Source organism: Polypterus senegalus, chromosome 11 (assembly GCF_016835505.1).
Source record: "Polypterus senegalus isolate Bchr_013 chromosome 11, ASM1683550v1, whole genome shotgun sequence".
Lineage (NCBI taxonomy): Eukaryota > Metazoa > Chordata > Cladistia > Polypteriformes > Polypteridae > Polypterus > Polypterus senegalus.
Genome location: NC_053164.1, coordinates 12,718,521 through 12,730,775, shown reverse-complemented (window position 1 = coordinate 12,730,775; position 12,255 = coordinate 12,718,521).

Sequence of the window (12,255 nt, the reverse complement as noted above, 5' to 3'; positions counted from 1 at the left end):
TTATATATGCATTTTTTACAGTGTAGCCTAATGTTACTTGATTATGTTCACCTTTTCTTGTAAGTCGCTTTGAATAAACATCTCCCAAACAAACAAATGTAAATGTAAAGAATGCAACTGTTAAATGGTGTGTATTTAGTTGGGAGGTGATGATATACAATTTGACAACTATATATACAAATGACGGTGGCATGGTGGCGCTGTGGGTAGAGCTGCTGCCTCACAGTTAGGAGACCTGGGTTCGTTTCCTGGGTCCTACCTGCGTGGAGTTTGCGTGTTCTCCCTGTGTCTGCATGGGTTTCCTCCCACAGTCCAAAGACTTGCAGGTTAGGTGCATTGGCGATCCTAAATTGTCCCTAGTGTGTGCTTGGTGTGTGGGTGTGTGTGTGCGCCCCTCGGTGGGCTGGCGCCGTGCTCAGGGTTTGTTTCCTGCCTTGCACCCTGTGTTGGTTGAGATTGTTTCCAGCCAACCCTGTAGTTAGGATATAGCGGGTTGGATACTGGATGGATGGATATGATATCATATTACATTACATATAACATAGAAGAACCACATTTCAAACTTTTATTCTACAAAAACGTTACAAGATAAAATACATTTTATTACGACACAAGAAAGGGTATATACAAAATAGATTTTTTTCACTGCGTTTAAAAAATGATGTCTTCAAGTTGGTGGGCATCATTAGTGATACTCTCTTTGAGACGATTTCTGAACACTCGCGTGACTCGTTTGGCCATTTCAAGGGGAATAGCGGTTGAGGGCTTCAAGGTTTTGCGGTCGGTGTGTGTATACCTTCTATTTGAGAAATTTTACAGAGCGAGATCAGGAGAACGTGAAGGCCTTGTAACAGCACCTCGTACGGAGATCAGCTTCCCCTGGAAACATCTCCCGCAAAACATTTGCATGGATCTCCACGCTGTATGAGCTGTCGCTCCCTCCAGTTGACACCAGGCATAGACCACATCCATTTCTTCTAGTTGGAGCCGCAAAAAGTGCTCTAGCATTTCAATGTAATGTTCTGAAGTGACAGTGACCATTGCTCCCCCCCTTCTCAGAATGCCAAATTCTGCAACAGGGCACCAAACTGTAACCCGCTCACTGTACAGGGGTCTCTGATGACGTTCACAAGGGTTGGTTTCAGCCCAATGTGGTAAGGTGAGGTCTGCGGCTCATTGCCTTTTAAATAAATAATCACCACACTCGCGGCTTAAGGAGGGGGCCTGGTAATGTGACTGGAGTGATTCCCAGGCGCGATGTGGCGTGGGCGTCTTCTCACTTAAGTTCACAGGTGAAGAATCGTCCATGTCCATAATTGATGCTGGGAGCGGCTAATCACCACACCTGTGCCACGTTCCCACGTATAAGATGAGAAGCATGAGTGTGAGTAGGGAGAAAAAAAAGGAGGAAAGTAACGAGAGAAGGGATGGAGGTTAGACCACGGAAAGAGCAGGAAGATCTGGCCACCTAGAAGGAGGAAAGGCAACATGAGTTGGGCCCCTGCAAAGGAGCCTAGGCTGTGGCACTCTGTGGGTTGGTTCGCCCCACTGAATAATAGTGTGGAGTGGGGCAAGCATGGCGGATGAACTCACTATGGATCCAAGGTACGGAAAACAGGAGGAGAGCCAACCTCGCATGGTCTGGCTGCACGGTTTAGAGGCAGCCAAGATGGGAGTCGGAGGAATGATGACTGATAGGTGAGTCGGGGAGACGAAGAAGGAGGTGAGCTGAGATCGGGAAGAGCCAGTGACTGCATTTTAATCTCTGATTTTAATGAATTTATTTATTGTGGTTTTTATCCCGCACTTTTCACTTGGTTTTTAAGGATTATTTATTTATGGACATTTGGAACACTGCACTGTGGACACCTTTGGTTTTGATTTTTAAAAAAAGCACCTTTGCACTTTCCCACCATCCCCTTGCTCCAGGTGAGACTTGTCCCCATTAATCAGTTCATTTCGGTCGTATCTATCGATGGTGTTGGGTTTGAGAGGCTCCCAAAAGTGAAGAGGGAGTCCTGAGTGGACCCGCACTGTCACACCCAATAGCGAAAGTTCTGCTTATTTACACAACCATTCAAATGGAAACGTGCCTCGTGACTGTACATGACAATGGCAACTTGATGAACGGTTTGCAGAACACAACTCTCTACGGCTCTCCCAGTTTCTCTCAGTGAGTTCCTGTGCTACCATCATTTTGTATGGATGGAAATTAAGGTGCTCCTCAAAGACGTGTTGGAGATGCCTAAGACAGAATGTCTAGGAGACTGCAAAATTGATGCCCTTACAGCTTGGATGTTTTCAGACGTTTGTACAGTGCAAGGCCGGCCTGAAGATTCTCTGTTCAATGTTGTACCCACCTATCCAAATTTAGCTACCCATTGAAGAAGCGTTTTCCGATTTGGGACGTCACCATTATTAGGACTGCTGAAGTGTGTTTGAAAGGCACGTTGCGTAGTGATGATGAATTTGTTGCCTTTGAAGAACTCTTTAAAAATGAAAGCACGATGTGCACTAGACCAAGACATGTTGCCAACTGAAAACTACAAGGAATCGCCAATCAAAGGACCCCCCCTCCACCCCAACCCACTTGGCTGCCTCTACCTCATGCAAAGACCTTGATAAATATGGAAGTTCATTTTGGCTCACCCTGTGCTATTTGTCATCTGTTTGGAAATTACCCAGAAAGCATTGCCTGCCCTATAAAATAAAGAAGTGTCCTTTATAATGGTTTGGATGCCATGGTAGTATTGTGGCATACACGACCCCTGGCATGTGCCTAATAACATCAGGCTGAGTTGATTCAGTGAGCTGATGAATGTGAGGAACATTCAGAAACACCAAAACAGTCAGTCGGGTGGCTTCATTTGAGTCCTCCAGTCTGAATTTTGTCAGAGAGAAGAAACAAACAAAGACAACAAATTAAAGAACAATCCAGTAAACAGGCACTTACGTGGTATGCCGCAATGGACTGCTTATTCTTTGTTTTTGTTTCAGATTGGCGGACCTCATTTGTTAGCCGGAGGGGTTTCTTGGAACATAAGTTTGAACATATTGCTCCATTTCTCCTCCACAATGTGGAAACAGTCTGGTATGATAACAAAACTGCCATAAAGAAACACGTCTGCCTGTGGATCAGAAGATTATTTGACAAACAATGAAATTAAAAGTCACTGGAGAGGTTGTGGTGCAGTGTGTGTAGTGACATTGCAGGAAGAAAATACAGAGAAAAACAAAGTTTGACCGTATATCAATTTCTGACTGAGCATTACTTCATTTTAACATGTGCTTCCCATGATACTAGCAGACTGTTGATTAGATGACACACTGAGAAATATAATGCAGCTGTTTGGTTATTCTCAATTAGCCTCGTGTGTGACTGGGCTCTGCAGTGCACTGGGACCCCATTCAGTGTTGATTCCTGTCTTGAGTTGGAGCAAGTAAGTTGTAGTGAGAAGTCAAGCAAAATGATGAATTACATTTCCCTCTACTTACCCTTTACCTGTTCTCTTCAAGAGTTATAGTACTCGTCAAGTTCGTTACCGGGTTGGTCTACTGTTGCACTTTAAGTTTAAGACACACATACATACAGTAGATATACGCATACACGCAGGAACTCAACAGTGCCCTATAAATGACAAACACACAGCTGGTTAATCTTTAGCACTTTAAACCACATAAGTACCTTAGGAATAGCACAGCCTGTCACTCTCTCAGTAATTCAAGATACTTACTTACTGTATTATCGGCACGGACAACATACAATGTTTTAATGATATCTCAGACCTAAATATTACTTTTGGTCTACAAGATGTCACACACGTGCGCATGGGAGGCAGCTAAAGGGCTTGAGTGAAGGCAGTTCGGAGGCATGCCGGGGTTTGGCAGAGTGCACTGACTCTTTTTCTCCCTTGCCTGTAGACCATCCCCGGGGGATTTCACCTGGCTCTCCTGACATCACTTCCGGGACTGAGCCAATGGAAGTCGGCCACACCAGCTCCAGTCCCTCTGATGTCACATCCGGCTATGAACCAATGGTGGAAGACCACGTGCCGGATCCATATGACCTCACTTCCTGTCTCCCCCTTTAAAACCTGCCCCTTTTCCTGTTTTCCCTCAGTCTTGTTCTGGACTCAGTTGAATGCACTTCAGTGCTGATTATTTTGGTAAAACGACCTTTTGCAGCCAGGATACTACATTATACGGGTGGCTGCCCCAACTCTTTATCTGTCCATGTCTCGTTCTTGTGACAAAGAATACAATTAAACATACAAAAGCTCAGCATCCTTGACTATAGGCAAATTTATACAGCCAAGTATGCCTTACTTTATGTACTGTACTCTACTATTGGGTGGAGCTCACACCCTCAACCTTAATAAACCTTGCAGCACAAAGAGTATGGCAAATCTCCGGCTGCACCAGGTGCTCAGAGAAATCTACCTTATTACTTCAATCACGCTAGACATTAAGACAAAGCATAGAAAGTTAAAAGCAGCATGGTATTAATTACAGGAATAATAATAATAATACCAATGGAACAAAGAATAATAGAAAATAGGAGTGATAGAAAAGTCGAGTGATAGAAAAGTCTGTATATATATATATATATATATAGTCTTTAGAAAAAGCTTATTAAAAAGTAAAGATGACAAGGATGAATGTCACAGGCGGCTTGTGATCTCGCACTCATAGTTGTTCATGATGCTTTTCTGACGACCAGATGAAAACGGCTACACATTGCCATCACTCTGCTCTCTTTTGATGTCTTTGTCCCTTCTTCTTCCTCCCTCCTTCCTATATCACCCATAAATATGAGGCATATTTATTCTAAAACTGCACCAGGGAGTTTTGCAAGATGTGATTGTTAGATATTTTGATTGGCTAGCTGTCAATATGATGAATGAATTCACTGATCGTTTTTCCAAAACAATAAAATTTTTTTGATGTTGCTTGAGGTGTCACTATGTCTTCCTTTCCCAGTCTGTAAAATAATTAGATGTCCATCCTTTCTCAGGTTAAAAAGCAATTGAGCCACCAGCATGTCTTCCTTTCTTTGTTAGAACAGCTTTTTTAAAAGTAAGGTATAACTGGGATTTGTCCTGAATGTAGTTCATCTGCTGTCTTGTCTTGAACAAAATATAATGGAAATATAAACCAAAATGTACAGATTGTGTACCCCACAACAATTGGCTAACTAGAACGATTACAGTATGCAGGTTTGAGAGGCAACTTAGATCTTGCCTGAAGATGGGGCCTGGGTTGCCTGGAAAGCCTGCATATTGTAATCTTTCTAGTTAGCCAATAAAATGTGTCATTTTGCTTGACTTCTCGCTTCATTCATAATGGCTGCCATGGTACAACACCCTAGTACAGCAAGCAATTTTGAAGATGATATAATGTTAGAACGTTATGTTAGAAGTATAGATGGACTAATTTGTTGGTACCCTTCCATGAAAAAAGATGAACCAACAAGTGTCTCTGAAATACCTTGAAACTGTCAAAAGTTATCAGCACCCATCATTGTTTATTCCGTATTGAACAAAAATCCAACTTTGTTTTAGAGTTTTGATTCAACAGAATATTTCAAATAATGGCACAAATGAAAATGGAATTGACAAAAATGATGGGACCCTAATATTTGGTTGCACAAACTTTAGGGCAGTGGTCTCAAACTCCGGTCCTGGAGGGAGACACAGTGACTGCAGGTTTTCATTCTAACCCTTTTCTTAATGGGTGGCCAATTTTTGCTGCTAATTAATTCCTTTTCCTTTTATTTTAATGGACTTGTTATTTTAAGATTTGTTCCCCTGAATTCCTTCATCGTTCCTCTGAATCGCTTCATGTCTTTCCTTAAACAGAAATGAAATGTAAAATGAGGGAGCCAACAGAAGACCAACTAAGTCAGGGCCTCAGACTTCAACCAGTTGCTTAGTTAGGGTCTGATTCTTGTTAATTAAACTCATTTTTTAATTCCGTGGCTTGTTGCGGCTCTCATTGTGCAATAGCAGACATTTTTGAAATTGTTAATTTTATCTTTTCTAAGAGCACACTGTTAAAATGTTTTGGGGATCTGAGCAGGTCAGCATTCCTGAGACCTTCATCTTTCTTTCTTTGCAGACATTGTATGATGGACACAGTTTGCTGGTCATGTTTTGGTTTATTTTATATCTCATTATTGTTTGGCTGCAAATTAAGGAAACGGAAACAAGGGGTCTGAGACTTCAAGAGAAAGTAAATGAAAATTAATTCAAAAGGAGTTAATTAGCAGCAAAAACAGGACACTGATTAAGAAAATGGTTAAAATGAAAACCTGTAGCCATTGTGGCCTTCCAGGACAGAAGGTAGAGACCCCTGCTTTACAGTGACGTGCGGTGAGGTTCATGGCTGTTAAGGCACAGAATCCTTCAGAGTGACATTTACAAATATATGAACCCAAAAGAGTCGCTTAGTTACTATTCAACTGGCATCATGCACATTGACTACTGGTTATGTTTCGTATCTCATCAGCATTCTTTACACACACGTAGGTAAGGTTCATATTTGGCTAAGAAAGAACGTTATGTTTATAGCAGCGAGAGAGAGCGGAGAGAGCACATTTGCTCCTCACCCTCCATGTGTTCTTAATTTGCTGTTGCAATTCCACAATTCACACTCATACAATACAAATGAAAGTACTGAGTAGTGTACAAAAAAAAACTTTTTAAAATCTTTCAATTCTAATGCCTTAATCAATTTTAATACAGACTGTTCAGCAAAATGATAACAAGAAAAACAAAAGAAAATCTCTCTATTATAAAAAAAAAAAAAATCTTGAAAGGTTGGAAGGAGATGAGACGTGACTTTCTCAGAGAGACACTTTCACATCCCGTGAGATGAGACTTTGTGCCAAGAGATTTAACCATGCCCAGGGCCGGAAATAAAAGACAAAGAGTAGATGACAAAGTAGAACGTCGTAAAGAATTCAAAAACATTGGTGCGATAACCGTGCAGAGCAAGTTACAGATAATGGAAGTACAAAAATTCAAAAGTCTGAAAAAAAGGACAGGAAAGATCGCATTAGCACAAACAAACGGAAATTATTACTCGGTGAAATAATGGAACAGCGAAAAGAGATCAGATATATTGTTTGGCTTTAAACTTTAAGTCGGAGATCGTCTAATTCATGTTGCCATCAGGGAAAAGTAGTGTTTCTTCCCAATAAAGAAGCATATCCGCGAGAATTAAAAAAATTTGCTGTTTAGTGAAAGTGAAATCCCGTGAGAGAAATTATTTCTCATTTGTGTGAATGCTGTTGTCAGACACATTAGAGAGAAAGAAACAGTATTCACTCACGGGCAGTTATACGTTGCATTGTCACGATGTAATTCCAAAGACGGAATCAAAATTCAATATTGATTAAAAGGTAAAAGAGAAAAGAGATTGAATATATGGACATAGGTAATATGACAAAAGTAAGCCAGCAGCTGATCGAGCAAAGAGGAGGTAAAAAAAAAAATATATTGTACTTATTCCTATTGTATCACCGTTTAAGAGGGGGTTTTGGAGGAGCAACCGCATCATCTTGGGGTGTGTTCAGCCCCCCTCTTCACAATGCAAGTGGCAGAGATGCAAGGTGGCTGGCGTGTGGTGCAGGCTGGGGGTTTGGGGGTGGTTAGTGAGGGAAGTGAGCAGGGGGCAAAGCCCCCTAGTTTTATTTAAGTTCAAAATTTAGTTTTTAAATATTGAATTTTTTTTCTTAGACTGATCCCATTTTTTTATAAAATTGAAAACCGTTTATGGTGTTACCTTTATTTCTAATTTAAGTCCATGTGACTATCCTTCTCCACGAAAATCTTTTTTGTAAAAGTCCTCCTTATTTTCCTTTAGTTTTAAAAGTCTTAATCTTCCATTTTGGCAGTCAGTCAGAACAAAAACTAAAAATAAACGGACTGCTACAGTGCCTTTGACTTTCTAATCTCGCTAACTTATCGGTGCCTCTGCATAGAAGAACAGCAGCAACAAGTACCTGTCAGGCTCACAGGCGCCCCCTTCGGTGCAGCACAGTACTGCCTGCCTCACTCAACTTGTGCCTTTTTGCTGTGGTTTTGTGTCCGATCAGCAAGACTAAATATGTCACACACATTCATTAAAGATATTAGCCAGACTGTGGAAAGTCAGGGTGTATAATAATAGTGTCTGCCAGCATTATATGGGTGACACAGCAACTGCAGGCTTCAACTCCATGTGTGAGGGAGTGCGCAGTCCAAGGGGAGGTGAGGCTCATCCCTGCCGCACTTCACGTTTCTCCCCAGTATTTGAACAGGAAATGTGACAATTCAGCGATTTTGACTATAAAAATGATCAAAATTATTGTAATCATACAGAAAACAAATTTATAGCACAGACCAGTGAACACATTTATTTTATGTTATTATTATGCCTTTTTTTTTACTTTTCATGATGAAAGCCACACCTGCCTCCCCTGACAGAACGTCCCTGCTGCTTTAGAGTGTGCGATTCCTGGAGCTCTCAGTGAAAGTTCTTCACCTGTTCACAAGTCGTTTGGCCCATCTGTGTCTGGTGTGAAGAGGGTCTTCTCCAGACTGCATGTTTCAGTTCTTTCCATAGACATTCAATAGGATTCAAACCACGGCTCATAGAAGGCCACTTCAGAATAGTCCAATGTTTTGTTCTTTGCCATTCTTGTCTGCTTTTAGCTGTCTGTTGTGGCTCATTATCCCTTTGGAGGGTCCATGACCTGTGACTGAGACAGAGGTTTCTGACACTGGGAAGGACGTTTCACTCCAGAATGTCTTGATAGTCATCAGATTTCATTGTTCCCGGCACTCAGTGCCAAATACAGCGCAGCAGCTCCAAAACATCACTGAGTCTCCTCAATGATTCACAGCAGGTCTGCTGTTCGTTTCTTTTAAAGATTCATTTTTTCATCTGTGGACATAGAGCTCCAGTTTGGTGTCATCTGTCCAAGGGACGTTCTCCTAGAGGCATCGTGGCTTGTGTCAATATGCAGTTCAGCAAATTCCAGTCTGGCTTTGCTATGTGCAGCCCTCCTGGGTCTTCTTCCATTGAGCCCACTGTCACTCAAAAGGTGACGGATGGTGCGATCAGACATTAATGGACCCTGACCTTGGAGTTCACCTTGTATCTCTTTGAAAGTTGTCCTCGGCTTTTTTTATACCAATCTCATTATCCCTATGCCCATTCTGGAGTTAATTTTCCTCTTGTGGCCACGTCCAGAGAGGTTGGCTACAGTCCCATGGACCTTATTCTTAATAATATTTGCAATTGTTCTCTCAGGAACGTCAAGCGGCTTGGTGATGGCCTTCTAGCCTTTGTCTTTAACACGCCTGTCTATCATTTTCTTTCTGATCTCCTCAGATGGCTCTCTCCTTTGCTGTCTCTGCTCCATTTTCAGAGTGAGACACACATTGACAACAAACAGCAGAGTGACAACTTTTCTCCATTTAAATTGGCTGAGTGCCTGATAGCACGATTGGTGTGAATTCAAGAAATAAGCTTGTTTTGAAAAATCACTCAAATCTTTTTGTAAGGGTTCCAACAAATGTGTCCAGGCCATTTTAGAATATCTTCATAGAATAAATGATACTTGATATCTTGTGACACTTGGTTTTGCTTTATTCAATGGCATGTCACAGGCATGCAGGTATAGAGGGGACAGTCGCTCTTCATTTTTTCACATTTCAGGAGGCATACAGCACTTTTTCAACGAACTGTAAAGGGACCTACAAATTTGTCCACTGATGACAGGAAGCCACTCTGACCATTTTTATTTGAGGCGAACAACGTCGACTCTCTTGTAAGAACGGCACTTGTCAAGATCAGGGATATATTAGACAGTAAGCTGACAATCATTAGTCAGAGTCGACATGTTGAATGCAGAAGATATGGGCAAAGGCGGGTAAAGACATGAGAGATTTTGCTAAGGGCCAAATTGTTGTGGCCAGATGACCAGTACGTACCAGTAAAGCTTGTGGGGTGGTCATAGTCAGTCATGATTAGTACCTTGGATTGTGAGAATAATTTGTTCTGGAAACGTACTTGTAATCCAAAGCACTCGTATATCAAAGCGAATTTCCCCATAAGAAATAATGGAAACTCAGATGATTCGTTCCACAACCCAAAACTATTCATATAAAAATGATTAATCTATACTAATAAAAGGCAAAGCCCTCACTGACTGACTGACTCACCGACTGACTGACTCACTCACTCATCACTAATTCTCCAACTTCCCGTGTAGGTAGAAGGCTGAAATTTAGCAGGCTCATTCTTTACAGCTTACTTACAAAAGTTAAGCAGGTTTCATTTTGAAATTCTACTCGTAACGGTCATAACTGAATCCTACTTACGTACATATATACGGCCATAGCCTGCAGCTCGGTCGCCGTGTGAGGCGGAGTTGCGTCACCCATCACCACGCCTCCCACGTAGTTGGCTGCCTGCCTATATTGCGTCCCCCTTACCCACGCCTCCCACGTAATTGAGTGCCTGCCCATATAAGGCCGTCCACCACCAGCAGTTTGTCATGCCTAAGACGAATACGGTATTCGTGAGATACAAGTTTAGTGAGAAGACGCAAGGTATAAACGAGACTTTTGATCACTTTGTAACGGGGTTAAAATTGCTGGTGAAGGACTGTGCTTATGCAAACGAAGATGAGATGGTCAGGGATAGAAAAGTGTTTGGCACAAACTCAGCAAAAGTGCGAGATAAACTTTTAAGTGCCGGGTCTGAGCTAACATTAAATAAAGCCGTGGACATCGCAAGATCACACGAGATAGCACAACCACAGCTGAGAACCTTCGAGCGGCTCACGTGAACTGACTGTGAACGTAGTATGCAGACAACAAGCAAAAGCTCCAAAGAACGCTGAACAACAAACGCATTACACAATTGAGAAGGCAGCAAAAGAATATGAAGCGTGTGACGCATACAAGCATATTCATAAGTGCAGCTACTGAGGAAACAAAGCACACGGTGGAAAAAGTCAATGTCCAGCTAAAGGAAGACAGTGAAAAAATGTGGTAAATTGAACCACTTCACTAAAGTTTGCAGGACTGGGAAAGGTAAACCCGTGCATGCAGTGTGTGATGTCTCAGATAAAGAGGAAGACAAGCTGTTTATTAATGCAGTAGGACAGGAACAACCCTCTGAATCTGAACAAGCCTTTGTAGACATATCAATAGGAAAGCAAGGTGTAAAGCTTAACTTTAAATTAATTCATAGACACGCTGCCGCTAAATATTCGCAGGCAAATCCACAACTTAATACCAGGAATGCCTGTTAAACATCTTAGATTCACGAGTACAGATTTGGGTAGTGAACACTTCGATGAATGAAACCTGTTATCTTTACAACGGTTGACAAACACGGAATGTAACTTGAACACAACACATCCTCCAAATACGAACCTGATTGAAAGAAATAATGATAATCAAATACTTGATGACAGCAACACTCATAACAGTCACAAAACAATTACATTGACAATCAGGTTACGTTATTTTTAAAATGTTTCTTACTCTTTTTCATAACTTCTTTAACACACTAATTCTCCGCTGCGAAGCACGGGTATTTTGCTAGTACAAAATACAAAGTAAAAATACATAAAACAAATTAACCTGCATTTTAAATTTGAAAAGAATCATGGGTGGTGTTGAGAATTGGTCTCGTCCGATGCGAGAGATGGACGTCTGAAGTGGAGCTCCGCTAGCAGTGGTGCTATTTTTCATATTATTTGCTTATTATTCTGAGATATCCTGTATTTATTCAACCCGAGAGGGACCGCTACAGTATATGTAAACACATATAAACATGGCCAACAAGAAGGGGGGTCCGAAAGAATCGAAGACTAAAGCTACATCCAAGCTGCGATCAGCAAGCCCTAGTTCGAGATACGGCCTCTCAGAGACAGACCTGGATCAGATGGGCGAAAGTACAGACTCCTCGGGACCACGGTCCGCTACATCGTCGCCTGCTGAGAGCGAAAAGGGAGCGAAGGTGCGATCGTGAGTGCAGATGTGGATAGCTCGCCGATTGGAGAGGATTACCTGAAACTGGAAAAGGCGGGAGGTCCGCGGCTTCAGTTACGCAATCACGCGGACTGGAGCAGCGGGACACCGCTTCAGCAGAGTCTGCTGCTTCATCTACGGTACAAGAAGGCACATTTGAGCTATCTGAACTGAAAGTGTTGCTCGCTGACCTCAGGCAAGATATAAAGAAAAGCGAGAAGGC